A 21,609-nucleotide genomic window follows, 5' to 3' on the forward strand; every position below is an offset into this window, starting at 1 on the left:
TACAATCCGACATCTACTCGAAAAATTACTAAATAAATGCCCAAACAACAAGTGGAATAGGGAAGAAAGGGGAAAAATCGGCTGGAGGCCGAAGGTGGGCGGATCTTTTTGACCTGAACGGAAGAAACTTATATATAGGGCAGGGTCATAGCGTTGCAAGACTAGCTTGCATGCACGTTCGTCATTGTGTTCCCAACATTGCAACGCTGCCCTGTTTTGTCTAATAAAGGCAACTACTGCTTAGAGCGTTGCGCAATGCTCGTTTGAGCGTTGCAACACTCTGTCTAAAGGTGTTTTCGTCCGTTCACGTCCCTTTTAAGTTTGGTTGCTCAAATTAACTTCTAATTGCTCTAAATTAACCCCAAATAGCTCGTAGTATCTAATTGTACCTCCAAAATGCTTAATACCTATAAAATCATCAAATAAAAATAGTAACGACCTAGAGTTAAGTAGAGGAAAATAGCACATTTTCGGTGCTATCAACAATCTAGAGTAATACATGCATTTCGGAGTGTACGAGCCTTTTAAATTTAATTTGTAGCAATTAGAAGCTGAAAAAGGCATCTGAAGCTTCAAAAGAAAGAGAAAATGATAAATTTGTCTCCAGGTGAGAGCATAGCAGTGCCCTATGGCACTGTGGCACAAGCCCTTCACAAAATGCTAAAAAAGGGTATAACGTGATGTTGTATGCATTTGTAAATTCAGCTCTTCAATTATAATATTTTTTAATCCGAGTCGCCATTTTGGGCAAAGGACCACCTGTTGTCTTTTGTTTTATTGTCCTCTATCTATATACAACATTAGTTTTAGGTTTTCAATTGAATATTTCTCCATAATTCGGGTGGCCATTTTGGGTCTTGAGCTTCCTTATCTCAATGGGTAGGTAAGGATCCTCAATTCCTAATTTTTCAGGTTTTCTCCACTTGTAATATTATGCGACTTGTACTAAACTCTTCATTCTTTTATTATCTTTGCATGTTTATGATTGTATTTTTGCTTGAGGATGTACGATCATTAGCTGGCGTTAAATTATAATAGTTACATAGAATTGTAATTTTATTCAAGGCAGCAAAAGGTTAGTTAGTTATGATTCATTGTCTACCATGAAAAACATTGCTCTATCGACCTAGGAAGAATCATGTTGAATATTTAACTAGTCACTTGAAAATTGAACATTCACCTTAGCGTAATCCTAGTCTTAATGCAGTTAGTCCAAATTAATTAGGATGCTTTTCATCTAATTAAATTGACTAATTTGATAAATTTGACTCTCTCCTAGCTTTTTTAGGTGAGTTGGCTAAGCTTAGATAATATAGAGATTAATTCGATAAATCTATGATCAAGCAAGAAATTAGGGATACTTCTAAAAACTAGGATAAACCACTTTTACATTTCTTGCAATTTACATTCCACGTCTTATTTTTCAATGCACTTAATTCATCCACACACAAAGCCCCCATTTTTACTGCTTTCCAAAGATTGATTTAACTTAAAGAGATTTTTATCTTAGGCTCCCTATGGTTCAACCTGATGTTGCCACTGATACTATTTATTAGTTGAAGTGTTAGATTGATATTATAAATATTATTTGATTTGATCGAATGTATTTGACCCCTTTTGGTTAAATTAAATTGGTGTCATTTCCGAGGAAACCAATTAGTTATTCTTAGTCAATTTTTAGTTAAAGTATTATTTTGTTTTAATTTGTTTTCTTTTTGTGTTAGTGTTTAATAGTTATGAGAAGTAGCAATAGGTAGCAAAAAAACATAAGGGTATTGGCAAATATGGCAATGGGTTTCTAAAATTGCAAATATAGAAAAAAAATTAAACCTGATTCTCAGTTTCTTTATTTTTACAATTTTACCATCATTTGTGTATCAACAAGTATATAAGATATACTTATATTTTATATATCAGTTAACTGATTAAATTATATTTAATATATCAATCAATTAATATACTTTATTTAAAGAATATCATTTATACAATTGATAGATCAGGACTTTATTTGTGCCATGGTCATTGTTGTTTTGTCGATTATGATAAATACTATTTTTTTCATGTTGATATGGAGTTATTTTCATTCAATTAGTTCAATTTTAATGTTCATGGTATATGTTAAATGCATTAATTTTGTCAAGTGATATACCAAATATAAATTATATTAGTTAATATGTTTTATTTCAAAGTGTCTTGTATAATTTAACTGCTATATAAGTTACATGTAATTCGATATATTAATTGTCTAACAAATATTTCATATTTTGTATATTAATTGATAGATCATTAATGTATCAAGGGTCTTCGTAAAAAGCTGAAAATGCAATACTAAGTATTTGGAGTATCAAGAATTTAAATTTTTTGTTGTAACCATCTGACCTCACTTAGTTGTTGTCTTTTTCTTTTTAAATTATGCATAAAAAAGGAATTAGAAGTGAGTTTGAGAGGGAGTGAGTTCACTTATAGATAATCTCTACAAAAATTAGAAAACAATAAAAAGAAATCAACTCCCTTTGCATAGTGGATGTAGGCTAATTTGGCTGAACCACTTAAATTGCATGTGAAGTTATGTGAAAACAAAAGTGATTAATTTTAGATCAACCAGTCGGCTGAGAGAAGTTATCACTTTTGTGAAGTTTAGCAAAGCAATGTGGAAGTTTTTCCTTCATAGAAACTTCATCCTAGGCATGAAATTTGGTTTTAAAAGCCCAACAATTGGTATTAGAGGCAAAATGAGACCAAGATTCAGATTCATTGAAGATCAAAAAACAAGAATTCATGTTTTTAAATTTCAAGAATCGCTATAACCAGATTTGAAATAGAGAAGTTTGATGGGAAGATTGATTTTGAGTTGTAGAAGGCAAAAATCAAAGTTGTTCTTGGATAGTAGAAGGCTCTCTTAGCCCTTTTAGACCCTACAAATCTGTTAGCTACCTTAACTAATGTACATAAAGAAACTATGGAGGTAAATACTTACAGAACCATAGTTTTAAATGTTATTGACAGTGTATTACAGCAGATTGTTGATCAGAGGACTGCCTATGATCTTTGAAATAAACTAAATGAGGTTTATTTCAATAAAAATCTTCCAAACAAGGCTTTCCTAATGAAAATATTTTTTACCTATCAAATGGATGTCGCAAAGTCACTCATAGACAATCTAAATGATTTTAAGAGGTTGTCATCAGAACTTAAATCAATGGGAGACAACATAGGCGAAGGGAATGAGACATTCATATTGTCGAACTCACTGTCATAATCCTTCAAAGATGTTAAAGTGGCTATAAAGTATGGAAAAGAGAAAATCACTACTAAAGCTATAGTTTATGCAAAAAGAGTTAGAAAACTTGAATTGCAAATGGCTAAGAAAGATCAACAAGTAGTTGATGGGTTGTTTTCAAAGGGAAAAACAAAGAAACCTGGAAAAGGAAAGCATAATGGTAAAGATAAATCCAAGATTATGTGTCAATTTTGCCACAAAATGGGACATGAAGAAAGACTTTTATTCTTTGAAAAGGAAGTTGAATCTGAAAAATAAAGGTGGGAAACAAACAGAGGTTGTTGTAGGAGATAATTCTTTTACATTTTCAAATACTTTGGTAGCCGCTAATGAGTGTGCAAGCAAAAATGGATGGAGGAATGATTTACATGGGGAATAATAACACATGTAAAGCAGTGGGGAATGGCTCTATTTCCTTAAAAATGAAAGATGGTTTAGTGAAGCTTATTAGAAATTTGAAGCATGTTACTACCTTGAAGAAAAATCTCCTATGATTGGGGATGTTTGACTCCATAGGATGTGAGTATAGGGGAGTTGGAGGAACTTTTGAGATAATAAAAGACTCAAAAGTGGTTCTTGTGACTACTAAATTCAATGACTTGTATATTATCAACGAAGATTTTGAAATACCAAAGTGGAAGCAATTAAATGTGTGTGTCTCTAGTTTTGTTTTACAAAACGTTAGATATAGAGTAATGAAAACTATGGTAATAACAAATAACTAAGCATGCTTCTTCTACTGAGAATTCTAGAGAGAATAAAGGAAAACTCACCCTTGAAGACTTAACTCTGTAGGATTGTATCAGCAACATCGGAAGCACAAGGATCATCTAAGTACTCAAATTCACTAATTTTGACAAAATATAAAACATGTTCTTGTAAAAAACAAGTGAGTTTCAAGACATACCTCTTGTAGAACTTCTTCAAAGCTCCTTTTCCAGCTGCTATCTTCTCCGAATCTTGTTGTAGACCACCACAAGATCTTCCCCACTATTCTCTTGGTGCTCTAGAATGAGTTGTGGGACTCAAAACAAGCTTGAATTAAGGGATAAAGGAGAAATGCTCACTGTAGTAATTTTGTTAAAGAACCCTTTCTTCAACCCGATTTTTCTCTAAAATTCTCAATAGATTGCATGCCCGAATTTCACTCCAATCTCTTCACTATATTGGAGATCAATATGCAAAGGAGAGAGTTGTATGAGTTGCAGCTCATGCTTGGAGAAGACAAGGCTAGGAAGATGCCATTTGAGTGAGCAATTTGAAAGATGGATAATAGAAAAACCACTTTTTCCATTTTGTGTTTTGTTTTTATCTTTTTCAATTTGATTTTAAAATTCATTTTGATTTTTAAAATTGAAAAATTAATTAATTTCATAGATTAATTATTAAATAAAATTTAATTAATTTAATATCAAATATTAAATTAATTTTAACACATATCCATCTTTATATATTTAAATCATATTTAAATATATAAATTCTCCTATTCCATTTAATTCTCAAATTAAACATGTAATTATATCTCATATAATTATTAATTTTCTTAATTCTAATTTGAAATTTTCAAATTAACTTATCACGCTATTCTAGAGCTAGTCCATTACGAGCTAGTAGGGGAACCTTGTGGTCCTACAGATCATAGGCTCCAACGATCCGAGATTAATTGGCTAAACTCATTAGACCAGATTAATCCCCATTCGTTAACTAATGGGTCACTCCACTAAAGCTCATAGTTGCATTCCTTTCACTGTAGATATATTATGTCCACATCATTTAACCATAATCAGCAAGTTGACCCTTCACAGGTTGTTCATAATAGCGGTTGGGTCAAATATCTGTTTTACCCCCGAGATTACGTCTTATTCCTCAAGTCCCTACTGATTCTCTAATGAACAACTAGTTTATGATCCAATCACTAAACCAAACTCTTTCAGCTTAGTGAGAGGGTGGGGCCCCTTGTTCAAGACCTGGATTCAGTACTTGAGAGAACAACCTTTCCCCTATCCCTAAATCAGATAGGCATGAACTCCATCTTGCACCTTATGTCGCCATCTATCTATCCGGTCCCCTGAAATGGGAGTCTTATTGAGCCGACGCTATTGAGCCAACCCTCAACTATGCAAATCTAAGGGCAATCCCAAATAAACAAGAGTTCATAGTTAGCTCAGGATTAAGATCGAGTTACCTAGGTCATCTAAGTGAAATAGTCAGTCTTACACAGTAATCAGTGTTATAAAGTAAGAGTGACTTATTTCTTGGTTCTGATCTTATGCAAACTCATTGCATAGACACCCCCACTTCTCATGTCATAATATGTATGAATTAGGATCACATCATATGTAGCACTTTACAACTCTTCGTAACAACTATAGAGTAGGCCGCATCCAATAGTGTTACCAGAATAAGGTACCCAACCTCATTCATGTACCATAGATCATTTTGACTATTTACTCGAACCTGATCCACTCTTATGTCTCCATATAAAGTTCAAGTACTCATACAATAGTCATGGGTCTTAGTTTATTGGATTTAGACTTTCATACAATTTATGAAATCAATAATAAGTATATTGATTATAGAAAATGTTTATCAGTTTACAAACTGCGAGTTTTAGGACATAAAATCCAACAAACTCTTCATGTTTCCTCTCCATAGCCAAGAAAACAAACAAAAATTCTTCTCCCATACATGAACAAAACTTCACAACAAGTCCTCGAACACCACCATAAGTTCTTTCTTGTTATTCTCAATGTGAGAATCACATGGAATTATGTGGACTTGCATCTAATTTTGTGAAAGGGATGGAGGGAATTTTCGGCTGAGAAATTTTTTCACAAAGAGAGCTTGAAGAGGATGTTCTGATGAAAATGAAGAAGACTGAAAATTTAACCTATCCATCTGTGTTGCACGTATTTGAGATAATTTAACCTGTCCTCATTTTAATTTTCTAAACTTCAAAAAATGAATTTTAGTTAGTTATATATATATATATATATATATGTATGTATGTATGTATATATGTATGTATGTATGTATGTATATCATATACTAAATGTTATATCATATATAACATATAACATATAACATATAATCTATGGTTGGTTTATATTATATCATATATAATATAATCCATAGTTTATTATTATTCTTTTATTTAACATACAATATTAATATAAATCATATTCACATTAATTTTAACCTATAGTTTTTATATGAATCATATTCATATAATTAATATTTGAATCATATTCAAATATTTCTTTAGCATTAAAACTTTATATTATAATGTATCATATACATTATGATAATTATATCTTATATAATTAAATCCATTCAACTAATTTGAACAACTTAAATTAACTCAAAATTAATTTGATTCTTATTAATCCTTATTTGTGTAAGATACCCAGCTCACATATTTCCACATGAAAGATTAGGATTATTTCTAGTACTTTACAATAATTGTAACAACTATAAAGAAGGCCATGTTTATAGTGTCACCAGGATAATGTATCCAACCTTACCCATCTACTTTAGACTGTTTAGGTTATTACTTAAACATGATTCACCTGTATGTCTCCACATACATGTCTAAGTTACATCTAATAACCTTGATCTTAGTTTATTGGTTTTGGGTTAATGCAACCAAATGCGAAATAAAATACAACTTATTTTATTAGATACATAGTAACTTTGTACAAATACAATTAACAAACTACAAGACCACGAGATTTAGGGTACCAACCCCAACAATCTCCCACTTGTCCTCAAGCTACTGAGGTGTACAACTATAAAGTAAAATTACAAGGTATAGTACACAAAAACAAGAAACTAGCATACTTTACATGCCCAGTAAAAATCTCCCGCTTGTCCTAGACTAGATGAGTTTTGTCTTGTAAATGACTCTTCAGGTGACCTTCGAAAACTTTAGGCGTGAAAGTGCTCCAAAGCGATCTTCGTGTCGATCATGTTTCCTCAATCCACAATCTCCCATATGAGATGACACTTGTGCTCTATATGTTTTCCACGTTTGTTGCTTCTAGGTTCCTTGGAATTAGCCACAGTAATACCATTATTACAATAAAGAGTAATGGGCTTTGACATGTCTGAAACAACTTTTAGATTAGCAAAATATTTTCTGAGCCACACAGCCTCCTTGGCAGCTTCACAAGCCATTATATATTTTGCCTCCATCATAGACCTAGCTCTGCAAACTTGCTTAGTGTTGCTTCAGACTACAACCCTCCGTTAAAAGTGAAGCTTGATCCTAAAGTGGATTTCCTAGAATTCCTATCGATCTAAAAATTATATTCAGTGTATCTTGCAAGGATCAAATCCTTAGACGCATACATAAGCATGTAGTCCCTTATTGTCTAAAGAAATTTGAAGATGTTTTTAACTATTGCCCAATGATCTAATCCTGGATTAGACTGATATTTATTTACTATCCACACTGCATAACAAATGTCATGTCTAGTACATAATATGGCATACATAAGGTTGCCAACAATCGATCCATGGAGGATCTATCTCATCTCCTCAACTTCTTGATGTGTCTCAGGATACTGTTCCTTACATAAGATAATTTCATGCCTGAAAGGTAATAAACCTCTCATGAAATTCTGCATAAAATATTTGATAAACATCTTGTCAATATATGATGCTGGAGACAAAGCTAGCGTTGTGTTCTTACAATCTCTAAAAATCTGGATCTCTAGAACAAACTACACCTCTCCCAAATCTTTTATTTGAAATTGGGCTCTAATCAATGTTTTACACTAGTCAGTAGATCTACATCATTCCCAATGAGTATGATATCATTCACTTACAATACTAGAAAAACTACTGAATTATTGATGATTTATTGTAAACACAAGTCTCATCACATTTTGATCAATGCCATAAGATTTGATCGCAGTATCAAATCTTATATTCTAAGATCGAGATGATGGAACGAACACATGCGCAGTGGAAGAAATAAAGTATCTAAAACACTTTAATTAGGTTAAATTAAAATCATAAGCACACAAATCAAATAAATTAAAGGGATTTAAGAAGTACAACCTTTGTTGTCTCCAAAGCTTCTCCAAATCCGCTCCAATCTTCTAACGAACAGTTCATAGAGCACCACTAGAGTCTTCCCGACTATTCTCTAGCCTTAGAACGAGATGGTGGGATTCAGTGAGTCATTACTTTGGAGAGGAACGAGAGAGAATTAGGCTTAAGATTTTTCCCAAAAATCTCACAAGTCTCCATTTTGCCAAGAAGAACCAAATATCATAGAACTCTTCTATTTATAGGGAATTTCATGCATGACATGCAATTTTGAGTTTGATGAGAATTTGACACAAAAAAACTTCTAACTCAAAGTGGAATTAAGTGAGGCAAGTGTCTTCAAATTGAAGACAATACTTAGCAATTCAATAGTTGGAATTTTCCACTAAAAAATGTTGGAACTTTCCACTAACTTGGTCAATGGTCAAAACTTTGACTTTAAAAATCCAAATTCAACAATTCAACAATTTGACTTGTTGACCGTCAAAGTCTAAAGTCAGCATTTTGACTTCTTATTGCAACTTTGACTTGATCAACAATTTTGACTTTAAATGCAGTTTTGGCTTTTAATGCAATTTTGATCAATTCCATTTAATTTCAAAATTAATTCTAATAATTAATTTTAAAATTAATTAATATTAAATAATTAACTAAACAATTTAATCAATTTAATGTAATATTAAATCCAACAAAAATCCTAATCAATACGAATCACTATTCATAATCTTGATACTTAAATCTTATTTAAATATCTCCTATTTTCTCTCTCTTTATGTTAAATATATCATATATATTTAACGCTTTGCTCCAAAAACCGAATTTGAACACTTCAAATTCGTGCTTCACACTGTTCTAAGATTTAGTTCGATATGAGCTAGTAAGGGGACCTCATGGACCTACAGATCATGGGCTCCAACGCTCTGCAATTAACTGGCTAAACTCTCTAACGTAATTAACGACCGTTCATTTATTACCGAATCACTCCACTAAAGCCTAGTAGTTGCACTCCCCCCACTGTAGATATATTATGTTCACTTGATATAACCATAATTAGTAAGTTATCCCTTCACTGGTTGTTCGTAATATCTGCTTCGTCAAAAGCTGTTTACCTCCGAGATTATATCTTGCTCCTTAAATCTTACTAATCCTCTAATGAACAATTGGTTTGTGATCCAATCACTAAACCGAGTCCTTCTCGGGGAAATGAGAGGGTGGGGCTCCTTATTCAAGACCTGGAATCAACATTTAAGGGAACAACCTTCCTTCTATTCCTAAATCGTGTAGGCATGAATTTCGTCTTGCACCTTATGTCCCCAGCTATCTACCTAGTCTTACGTCTGAAATGGGAGGTTTATTGAGTCGGTGCTGTTGAGCCAATCCTCACCTATCCAAATCTAAGGATAAACTCGAATAAACAGGATTAAAGTCAAGTTACCTAGGTCATTTAAGCGAAATAGTTAGTCTTAAACAGCAAACAACGTTATAAAGAAGAGTGGCTTATTTCTTGGTCCGATCTTACGCAAGCTCATTGCATAAGACGCACCCACTTCTCATGTCAATACATGAACGAATCAGGATCACTTCATTTGTAGCACCTGACAACAAATTGTAATAACTACAAAATAGGCCACATCTGATAGTGTACCAGAGTAAGGTACCCAACCTTATTCATATGCTATAGATCATTTTGGCTATTTAGTTGAACTTGATCCATCTTTATTCTCCACATAAAGTTCAAGTATTCATATAATAGTCATGGATCTTAGTTTATTGAATTTAGTCTTTACAAGTTCAATTTATAAATTCAATAACAACTCTATTGAAGAAATGTTGAATAACATCTTTATTGATAATAGAAAATGTTTAACTCTACAAATTGCGAGTTTTAGGACATACAACCCAACAGTATCAAATACACTATATTAATTATATCACATATAATTAATTTAAATTAATTATATCATATATAATTAATTCTCTCGATTAATTTGAATAGATTAAATTAATCCAAAATTAATTTTATTCTGAATAATCCCAATTGAGCTACCGAGGGGACGTTTTGGACCTATAGTTTGAAGCTCTAATGGTACTTGAATATTAATTAAACTCTTTTAATTAAATTACTAAACTTCCAGTAACTTTTGGTCGTTCCACTAAATACTAAGACTGCACTCTTTGCACTACAAATATATTTCTATGTCAATTGGATATAACCAATCAACGATGCAATGATCCTTCATAATTTGCTTATAAGTATAGTTGAGCTAAAATTACCGTTTTGCCCCTATAGTTACATCTAACTCCTTATTTACCATTGATCCCTCTTATGAACAAAAAGTCATAGTCCAACTATGACCAAACCTCTCTTGGGCCAAGAGAGTGTGTGGCACCACATTATTCAAGCCTTAGAATCAGCCTTTGAGGGCGCAATTTATCTACTTATCTCAACATTAGGGAATGAGTGAATTTCGTCTTGTGTAGTTGTGTTCCTAGCTCCCCAATTAGACGAATCCTCAAAATAGTAGGCATATTGAGTTGACGAACTAACCACTTAACCCCATGCAAATCAAAGGACAATATTCATAGGCAAAAGTTCACAACTCACTAAGGATTCAGTTCATGTCACCTATGGTCATCTTGGTGAAATGTAAGTCTCTACTATTAACACTGTTATATACTGAAACTATTCATTTCATGGTCCGGTCTTATTAAAGCCCTTTTGTATAGAATACCCCAACTCACATGTCTCTATATTAATGATCAAGGTCAGATCATTTGTAGAACTTTACAACAATTGTAATATCTACAAAGCCGATCGTATTTTTTTTATAGGTAATAATATTATACAACAATAAGGAGGTCTCACAGCTCTGGATCATGGCACCACGACTGACCAAAGAAAACAAGAGAGACAAAGCTCAAAAGGGCAAATCGAGAAACCCAGAGAAACAAGAACAATAAAAGAAACCAACTGAATAATACAAAAACAAACAAAACCCCACAAGCCAGGGACATCAAAAACCAAAATAACCATAGTCCAAACAAAGATGGGATAAACAAACTAGAAAATACCATGAAGGTCAACCCGCCAAGAAGCAGCACAAGCACCATAAAAACAACAAGATGGAACAAAGCAAAAGTTGTCCTCGGAAGACCTCCATGCAATCGACAATTCCTCTCTTGCCAGATATAGTAAATAGAAGCACACCAGAAGACACAAAATAACTTACTCTGAACTCCCTTACCAAAACCCACATGACACACATAACTCAACTCCACATCCCACGCAGCCACCCGATGAGAACACCCCAACAGACTTCAGCCCACCAACACAAAGAAGACAAGCACCATCTAATGTCTGATCCCACCGACCCAACCAGTCCCGAGTACTTAACCTATCCCTCACAACCAACCAGGCATAAAAGGAGTGGCACAAAATATTACACTCAGACCAAATAAGACATGCCCAAGATACCCTAGGATGACGAGGACATAAACTATCCCAAGCACTAGTGATCGAAAAACAACCATTAACACTCGGAACCCAAACCCAATAATCCCCACCACGCACCCTAGGCCCCATAGACTAGATCAAGCCCCATAACTCAAGCAGTTCCCAAGAAATAGTAGGCCATCGCCAATCGCTCTCATCATCCAAGAAATCAGATAAACGAGCCTTCTGGCTACTGGCCACATCATAGATAACCCTATCCTCATAGTTCTCTAAGATTGAACCTCCCGGCAACCAAGGATCCCACCAAACAGAATTCCTCCCATCACCCACCACTAAACGCACTAGCTACCTAAATCTATCATGACATTAAAGAACCACCCTCAAACACCAGGACTTCCGAACTTGATACCGATCCGACCACAGAGAACGACCACGAAATGTTGAGTTTTATGTCCTAAAACTCGTAGTTTGTAAAATGATAAACATTTCTTATAATCAATATACTTATTATTGATTTCATAAATTCTATGAAAGTCTAAATCCAATAAACTAAGACCCATGACTATTGTATGAGTACTTGAACTTTATATGGAGACATAAGAATGGATCAGGTTCGAGTAAATAGTCAAAATGATCTACGGTACATGAATAAGGTTAGGTACCTTATTCTGGTAACACCATGGGATGCGACTTACTCTGTAGTTGTTACAAAGAGTTGTAAAGTGCTACATATGATGTGATCCTAATTCGTACATGCTATGACATGAGGAGTGGGGGTGTCTATGTAATGAGTTTGCATAAGATCAGGACCAAGAAATAATTCAATCTTACTTTATAACACTGATTACTATGTAAGACTGACTATTTCACCTAGATTACCTAGGTAACTCGATCTTAATCCTGAGCTAACTATGAACTCTTCTTTATTCGGGATTGCCCATAGATTTGCATAGGTGAGGGTTGGCTCAACAGCGTCGGCTCAATAAGACTCCCATTTCAGGGGTAAGACCAGATAGATAGCTGGCGACATAGGGTGCAAGATGAAGTTCACGCCTATCCGATTTAGGGATAGGGGAAAGGTTGTTCTCTCAAGTACTGAATCCAGGTCTTGAACAAGGGACCCCACCCTCTCACTGTGCTAAGAGAGTTTGGTTTATTGATTGGATCACAAATAAGTTGTTCATTAGAGGATCAGTAGGAACTTGAGGATTAAGATGTAATCTTGGGGGTAAAACAGATATTTGACCCAATCGTTATTACGAACAACCTGTGAAGGGTCGACTTGCTGATTATGGTTAAATCATGTGGACATAATATATCTACAATGAGAGGAGTGCAACTATGGGCTTTAGTGGAGTGACCCATTAGTTAATGAATGAGGATGAATCTGGTCCAACGAGTTTAGCTAATTAATCTCGGATTGTTGGAGTCCACGATCTATAGGTTTGCGAGGTCCCTCTACTAACTCGTAATAGATTAGCTCTAGAATAGCATGATAAGCTAATTTGAGACGTTCAAATTAGAAGTAAGGGAATTAATAATTATATGAGATATAATTACGTGTTTTAGGAGAATTTATATTTTAATATGATTTAAATATATAAAGATGGATGCGTGTAAAAATTAATTTAATATTTGATATTCAATTAATTAAGTTTTATTTAAAATTAATTTATGAAATTAATTTTATTTTTTCAGTTTTTAAAATCTCTAGAATAGCATGATAAATTTGAAACGTTCAAATTAGAACTTATGCAACTCTCTCTCTTGCATGTTATGCAATATATTGAAAAGTTTGGAGTGAAATTCAGGCATGCAATCAAGAGAGAATTTTAGAGAAAATTCGGGTTTAAGAAAGGGTTTTTCAACAAGATTGTTGCTATGAGCTTTTCTCCTTCATCCTGTGATTCAAGCTTGTTTTGAGTCCCATAACTCAATCTAGAGTACCAAAAGAATAGTAGGGAAGATCTTGAGGTGGTATGCAACAAGATTTGGAGAAGATTGCAGCTGGAAAACAAACTTTGAAGAAGTTCTACAAGTGGTATGTCTTGAAACTCACTTGTTTACTGCAAGAGCATGCTTTATATTTTGCCAAATTTAGTGAATTAGAGAGCTTAAATGATCCTTGTGCTTCCGCTGTTGCTGATGCAATCGTACACGAAAAACAGACTCCTCCATCCACACCACCCATAGAGAATCAGACCTAACCAAGAGAAGCCAAAGAAGCTTCATAATAGCAGCCATGTTCTAGGACACCACATGCTTCACACCTAAACCCCCTCCTCTTTCAGCAAACAAACCTCATCCCAGGAAACTCTCACACCACCTTGCCCATCAACACAACCTCGCCATTAATAGGCCCGCATAATACAATTCACCTCATGAGAGACACAAGTAGGCAAAACAAAAACACTGGATAAAAAAACCTTGAAATATTGCAAAACTGACTTAACCAACTATAACCTGCTAGTAAAGGAAAGGTAACGAGAAGTCCAACACCTAACCCAAGAAGTAATTCTATGAATCAGCGAAGCACAATTCGTAGCCTATAAACGACCCGACAACAAAGGAAGCCCAAGATACCTAACAGACAAGCAACGAAGAACAAACCCCATAAAATTAGCAAGCTCAAGAGCCAGAGCAGAGTCCACACCCGCAAAAAACATAGAACTTTTCCCCACATTGGAAACAAACCTCGACAGCTCCACAAACTGAGACAAAACCTGTCGCAAAAAATCAAAATAATCCTGCTCAGCCGCACAAAAAATCATAAGATCATCGACGAAAGACTAATGCGTCAAGCGAACTCGCTCACAATGGTCATGAAACTTAAAAGCCTCTGACAGCTGATTAAGCAACTGAGAAAGCACCTCCATCACCATCACGAACAAAAAGGGGTATAACGGATCACCCTGCGTCTGCCCCTTTCGACCTGAGAAAAAACCTTCAAGAGAACCATTAATCATCACCAAAAAGGAAGGAGAAGTAACACAAGCACACACCTAGCTAGCTAAATGATTAGGCATACCAATAGCCAATAACACACCAAATAGGAAATCCCAATTCATCAAATCATAAGCCTTTTGGAGATCCACCTTAAGCACACAATGGGGCTTACCCCTATTTAGCAGATAACTCCCCACAAGCTCCTGACACAATAAAATATTATCTATAATAGACCTGCCAGGAACAAACATGGATGGATTGCCACTAATAAACAAAGGTAACCACACACGGAACCTCTCTGCAAGCACTTTAGAGATACAATTATACATAACACACAACAAAAGATCGGATGGTAATCCTCTCTACAATAAACACTAGCTCTCTTAGGGATAAACGTGATGTCTGTCGCATTAATCCCACAAGGAAAATAACACGAATCAAAGAAATTACTAACTGATACAAAAGTCCTCACCAACCACATAACAAGTAGATTTATAGAAATCAACAAAGAACCCATTCAAACCAGGAGCTTTCCCAGACTTCATAGAAAACAACGACTTCCGAATCTCATTGTGCAATATAGGCCTACCAAGAGCCTCAACACACTCCTCAGACCAAAGAAATTGCACAATGTCGGCAATCCTAGAAGTGAGATCTCTATACCTCAGGGTGTGTGCACCCCAGCTACTCATGGGCAGTTTGATGAGCCCCCCCTAGAATCAACCACATAAAATAAACCATTCCTAATATGACGAGAATGAATACAACAATGAAATATATGCCATGTTCTGATCACCCAACTCCAACCACCTCACCTGAGAATTCTGTAGAAGAGATGCCTCCTCCAACCTTGTCTCGACCAGAAATCCTTAGTGGCCCGAGCAGCCTCCGAACAAAACAAAACAGAAGTAAGATCCCTCTCAACCTCAGACTGAGCCAACTCCATTTTCAATCTAGCCACCCGCACCATATCACCCAAAATAGTAATATGCTTGCCAAATTAAGCACGTAAAACAGGCTTTAAAGCCTTCAAATTCTTCATGAATCTAACTAGAGGAGAAACACCAGGATACCGCCTCCATACACAGGAAATAATATCAAGAAAACCATCTGCCTTTGTCCAATGACTAAAATAATGAAAAGTAGGTGAAGGAAGACTCCTAGCATCACCAGTAGAAATCAGAAGGGGACTATGATCAAGAATCCCCCAAGAGATTAAATAGTACATGCCTCATTAACCAAAAAACAATCCAAACAGCATAAAATACCGGTCCCCTGAACTTTACTAGTCCAAGTAAACCAATTCCCCTTTACACCCAACTCAACCAAATCCACCTCCAACGAAGCTCTATCAAACTCTTCCATCTCCCCCAATTTAGGACATCCAACATGGGCCTCCGAGTGATTACGAATAGGAGAAACACCAGGAGTTTGAATTTCATTTGTTTTATTTACTTTTTCTTCTTTTTGTTTTGTTTCTTTTGTTTTCTTTTTTATTAAAGAGTGGCTGACTACAATTACCTTTCTTCTTAGGAGAATCACAACTTTGGCTCTTAGAGGAATGCTTTCAAATGATCATGTTTGTGCCCAAAAATCCAGGAAAGTTTTTTCTTTCCCCTCTTACCCCTTTTCGTTTTTGTCCTTAGCATGAATTAAAGCGTAAATATATATTGAGGAAAATGCATAGCTTATTTGGGGGTGGGAGAAGCATGCTTTATAATTAGATAACTTGATTACAAATCTCAATTGTTGTCTTGGTTCTATCATGATGAATGCTTAAATATTTGTTTGTTCTGTTTATCGTTTCCTTTCAATGAAAATTTGATGACGCACTCAATGGGTTGCTTACTCTTAAAAAGGAGTAATTTTCACAATTTTGAGCTTTTTATAAAAAAAAATTCATGAGATCTGTGTAAAATGAACCTCGGTTGAAAATTTCTCTCTTTTAAATCCCTTAAAGTATTAGAAACAGATTATCCATCTCGAATTTTTGTTGTCACCTCGAAAGGCCCTCTATTGGCTTGGGAGCAACTTTTGGTGCTTGAAAGTAAAACTAGATAGTGAGTAAATAGCAGCCCTGCGTGTGAGAAAAAAAAAAGAAAATGAAAGAGAATCATACTAGTTGCTTTTCTCTTCTGAAAAAAAAAAGAGGCATAACCAGTGTGCTTGCAAAAAAAAAAAAAACTAATGTACAAGTGTGAATAGATAGAGGTGAAAAGAGCTACCTCCGTCGTGTCTAGTTAGGGCCTGTGAGAAAAGAGTGATAGGTTCTTGGCGGTTGAGTGTGAAAGCTAGCTCTCTAGGTAAAACAGACGCCCTCTATGTTTTGTGTGCATGAGCTTTGGGCACTCCTGGATAGTGTTGGTCTTTGATATGCAATTGCAGAAGCATATTAGCAAGCAGCAGAAGAAGCAAGGATCAATAAGTATTCTAATTCATTAATTTTGGTTGTAGATAAAGCATGCTTATACAATAATAAGAGGGTTTCATGTCATACCTTTGTAGAACCTCTTGAAACTCGAATTCAACTGCAAATCTTCTCCAATTCTTCTTGTGAACCACCTCAAGGTCTTCCTTACTCTTTTTTTGGAGCCTTAGATTGAGTTGTGGGACTCAAAATAAGCTTGAATGAAGGAAATTTGGAGAAGAAGCTCACTGATGCAACTTGAAGAACACTACTTCAACCTTACAAGTTTTCAACAAAACTTCAACATGTTCATCAACTATTGCATGCCCGATTTTCACTTCCATCTTCTCTATTTATTGTAGGACATTCATGCAAAGAAGAAAACTGCATGAGGTGAAACTCATGCTTGAAGATTGAATCAAGATTCAAGTGGACAAATGAGTGAGCTGCTTGAAGGTGTCAACGAAAAAAATCCAATTTTTCACTTTGTGTTTTTCCAAACTTTTTCCGATTTTCAAATTGATTTCCAAAATCAATTTTGATTTCAAAAATGGAAATTATTATTAATTTTAAAAAATTAATTTCATAAATTAAATTTCTAATAAAATTAATAATAAATAATTAATTCTAATTAATTTAACATCAAATATTAAATTAATTTTACACAAATTCCACCTTTATGAATTTACTATTTAAATCATATTTAAATATTTAATTAATTCTTCAATTTCATTTAATTCCAAAATTAAACGTGTAATTATATCTCATATAATTATTAATTCTCTTAATTCTAATTTGAACGTTTCAAATTAACTTATCATGCTACTCTAAGGCTAATCCATTTACGAGCTAGTAGGGGGACCTCATGGAGCTATAGATCATTGACTCCAACGATCCGAGATTAATTGGCTAAACTCTTTACACCGAATTAATCCCCATTCGTTAACTAATGAGACACTCCACTAAAGCCCATAGTTGCACTCCCCTCACTGTAGATATATTATGTCTACATGATTTAACCATAATTAATAAGTTGACTCTTCACAAGTTGTTCATAATAACGGCTGGGTCAAATGTCTGTTTTACCCACGAGATTACATCTTGTTTCTTAAGTTCCTACTGATCATCTAATAAACAATTGGTTTGTGATCTAGTCTCTAAACTAGATCCTTCTCAGCCCAGTGAGAGAGTGGGGCCTCTTATTCAAAACCTGGATTCAGTACTTAAGAGAACAACGTTTCTCCTATCCCTAAATCGGGTAGGCATGACTTCCATCTTACATCCTATGTCTCAAGATATCTACCCGGTCTTACCCCTAAAATGGGAGGCTTATTGAGCCAGTGCTATTGAGCCAACGCTCACCTATGAAAATCTAAGAATAATCCCGAATAAACAGAAGTTCATAGTTAACTCAGGATTAAGATCGAGTTACCTAGGTCATCTAACTGAAATAGTTAGTCTTATACAATAAACAACGTTATAAAGTGAGAGTGACTTATTTCTTGGTCCAATTTTATGCAAACTCATTGCGTAGGACGCCCCAACTCCTCATGTCAATACATGAACGAATATGGATCACTTCGTTTGTAGTATCTTTACAACAACTTGTAACAGCTTCAAAGTAGGCCTCATCCAATAGTGTTACTAGAATAAGGTACCAAACCTTAATCATGTACTATAGACCGTTTTGGTTGTTTACTCAAACTTGATCCATCTCTATGTCTCTACATAAAGTTCAAATATTCAAATAATAGCCATGGATCTTAGTTTATTGGATTTAGACTTTTACGTATGCAATTCTCAGAATGAATAATAAGTTTATTGACTATAGAATATGTTTATCTTTTTACAAACTTCGAGTTTTAGGACATAAAATCTAACTATACTCCCAATTGGACTAAAACTCCAGTGGATCATTATATACAACAATAACAGTATGTCTTGAGTTAATGACTGAGCCAGAGTAGAGGGAAGATTATATGGGAGTAGGATAAGACTTTTTCGAGTATTTTTCGATTTACGATAATGTTTCGTGTCTTAGTATTTCATTCATACGTGGCTTTGATTGAAAAATGACCTTTTATTACAAGTCTCAATTGAGTGATTATTTGATTTTGATATTTGATTTATTATGCGACCCCTAAGACCGTTGAGATTAGAGAAAGGATTCGATGAATGGAGGGAATGATTTCTTATCAGTTTCAATGATTGAGTGTTATAATCTTGCTCAGGACGATCAAGTCTTATGTTGAGGGTGTTTGTTAGCTCTCAAAAAGAGCTATGTTTATAGCCTTAACTTTCCTATACTTGTGTAATTCTTGTATTTTATTTGTCTTATTTTGTAGGAAAATTGACCCAATGGAGAAAGTGAAGGAAATCGGATTTGCGATTTCCATGAGCAGCGGAACAAGACTATTCTAAATTACAATCATGAATGAACATGTATTTATAGTCGACTTCAGTAAAAACGGTTATACAACTCTACGCACATATGAGGATGCATCTCCACGCTCCGTTGCACGACTTTGATCAAACAACAACAACCATGAGCACTCGATCTACACGACTACAACATCGCATGAACACAACACGAACACTTCGTGCTCTTCCTCAACGATCTCCTCGGCACGAACTCTTTCGCAACACAAACGACCTACACAGCAACACGAACGACCTCTAGAAAACCTCGACGATGTTGAGTTGAGTCTGACACCACCAACAAGGTGACCTTGGTATTCTCGGTGTGAGAATCCAGAGGGTGGGCTCTGTTTGGACTTGATATGAGGTAGACGAACAGAGGAAACAACGATCGCGTACACGATTGGGGAAGTAGGAGATGGCAGAGACCTATCATATAGGTCGATGCCCAATCGTTTAGATAAAGCTATGCAATCGTCTAGAAAAAGCTATGCGATTGTTTAGTCTATTGTTTAGCTCAGTCTGTTGCCTACAAACACTACACGATCGTTTACCTTGGGCCAGCGATCGTCTAGCAAAACTATGCGATCGTTTAGTAAATACTGGACGATCGTTTAGCTCGCCACTGCACGATCGTTTAGCTCGCCCAGCCGTGGTTTAGTAAATCCGAATTTACTTGATGACTTCGAGAGTTTCTTTGCATGAAGAGAAAACTCAAAACTTTTTTGATCTTTTGTAAAACCTCTTTTTAAAAAAAAAAAAATAGGAAAACTATTTTCCTTTTAAACTCACGGTTACCATGATTCAATAACCACCAACTACTTTAGTATTTAAAAGAAAAAGAATTAATTATCCAATAATTAATATTATTATAAACATAAATGATTACCAACTTATTATACTATATTTATAACCTATAGTTTTAATATTTCATCTTATGAAACATATAAACCAGAGTTCTTTTTCTATTCCATGGTATTTAATGTAAATCTCATTTACATCAATCCTCTATTAGATGTATCTCATACATCAAACCGATTATATCATATATAATCAAAATACCTCTTGTCAATTTGAACATTTCAAATCAACACCAAGAACTGATCCTCAACTGAATGCATTCAACTACCAAGGGGACCTCATGGGCTTGTAGCTCGAATCTCCAACGGTACGTGAATAACTGACTAAACTCTTTAGTCACGGGATCCACCATCTGTTAATTGCCAGGTACTTCACTAAAGACCGACAGCTAAACTCTCCTTACCACAGATATATTATGTGTCTATCTTAACCAATCAGGAGTGCGACAACCCTTCATAGATTGCTCGTAAGTACAGCTGGGTCAATAATCGTTATGCCCCCATAGTTACATTTGTCTCCTTAAGTACCACTGATCCCTTTAATGAATAAAAGTCATAGTCCTACTATGACTGAGTCTTCTCTTCCAAAGAGAAGCTGCGGCCACTATGTTCAAGCCCCGGAATCAACCCTTAAGGGAGCAATCTTTTTACTGATCCCTACTTCGAGAAAAGAGTGAATTCCATATTGTGGATTGAGTTCCCAGCTACCAGATCAGACAAGTCTCCAAAAAGGTAGGCATGTTGAGTTGGAAATATGGCCACTCTCACCCATACTAATCAAAGGACAGGAGTTCCGAAAATACTTAGGATTGAGGTCGTGTAACCTATGGTCGGTTAGGTGAGATGTAAGTCTCTAGTATCAATGGCGTTATATAAAGAGTCTAGTCATCTCGTGGTCTTGGTCTTATACAAACTCTTTGTATAAGACACCCCCGCTCCACGTTTCTACATGAATGGTTAGGATCTACCATCTGTAGTAGCTTACAACACTTGCAAACCACTACAAAGCGGGCCGTATCCGTAGTGTCACTAGGATCAGGTATCCCACCTTAATCTTTATACTACAGACCTATTTAAGTTATCACTTAAGGCATGATCCACTTGTATATCACATATACATGCTTAAGTTCACATAAGATAACCAAGGAGCTTTGTTTATTGGATATGAGTAAATGCCAGAATTAAATAA

Source organism: Benincasa hispida, chromosome 12 (genome assembly GCF_027475165.1).
Source record: "Benincasa hispida cultivar pf3 chromosome 12, pf3_genome.v1.1, whole genome shotgun sequence".
In the NCBI taxonomy this organism is placed as follows: Eukaryota; Viridiplantae; Streptophyta; class Magnoliopsida; order Cucurbitales; family Cucurbitaceae; genus Benincasa; species Benincasa hispida.